The 987-nt window shown below is 39.6% G+C and overlaps 1 protein-coding gene across 1 annotated transcript in view; it reads left to right on the forward strand.

Annotated features, from left to right (window-relative positions):
- The window catches only part of slc15a2 (solute carrier family 15 member 2), a gene marked incomplete at its 5' end in the record, with an annotated part of 51,064 nt that overhangs the window by 23,313 nt on the left and 26,764 nt on the right, over positions 1 to 987 (forward strand).

Below are 987 nucleotides of genomic sequence, written 5' to 3' on the forward strand. Positions count from 1 at the left end.
TGTAAATATTTACATAATCGCTTTAGAAATAGCGGAGCTAATTTTTGGATTAGCGCTGCCCACCACTGATGGCTACCACAGCTAATCAGCCACAGCCTACATAATAATGGCTAATTTTCAGAGCTGAGCATCTCTTAAGCAGTTTGGTGTGGTGGTAGCTCACACTCCAAGCACAAAGAAGTCACGTTGAATGAGATCATGCACATTACTTCTTCCAAAGGTTTGACCTCGATGGTCATGAGTCCAAGTTGAGGGCAGTTCAGGACAATACCAGCCACCCTTTGTCCCATTTTCTCCCAGCAGAGGAGCCCTCTCAGGGACAAATTCCTGTCGGTGGGCTGATTGGACCATGTGAAGCTGCTACTGCTGGGAGGGGGAAGGGTGGGAAAAGCAGGATTTAATGTCTTGATTGTTTTTCTTTGTGGTAGCTTTGATATTTTTACTGTGCTTTTTAGTGTTTTTAGTGTTTTTAATTTAGTGTTCTTTATGGAGGGTTGTGTGTGTGATCAAYAGACTGCCTTATAATTTTCTCTGGATTAATAAAGTATAACTTGAAAGGTGGCAGGCCATACAGTTTTTTGAAGGAATGCAAAACAAGAGCTTTTATTTTTATTGTCCTCTGCTGTGTGAGCAGAGTGCAGATTAAAGTGGTAAGTAAAAATACATTTTTATGACGACGCTCCACAGTTTCAGGTGAAGCTGAGAAAAGATGAGTCAGCAGAACACGCTGAAGATGATTTCTGCTGATTTAAAGTCCTGTATCTCTCTGTTACTGAACAAACAGTTCATTATAAAAAACCTGAAATCATGTCCAACATTGTTTATCCTGAGAATATTGTTAATTTTCCAGTAAATTCACAGATACATCAAACATACATGCATACAGAGAGCTATTTTTCTGCATGGTGTTTTTTATTATCAATGTGCATTGCCAATGCAATGCACACTATTGTGATTCGTTTCCCATTCAAGTCATCTCAACTTTGC

Source organism: Austrofundulus limnaeus, unplaced genomic scaffold (assembly GCF_001266775.1).
Source record: "Austrofundulus limnaeus strain Quisiro unplaced genomic scaffold, Austrofundulus_limnaeus-1.0 Scaffold772, whole genome shotgun sequence".
Lineage (NCBI taxonomy): Eukaryota > Metazoa > Chordata > Actinopteri > Cyprinodontiformes > Rivulidae > Austrofundulus > Austrofundulus limnaeus.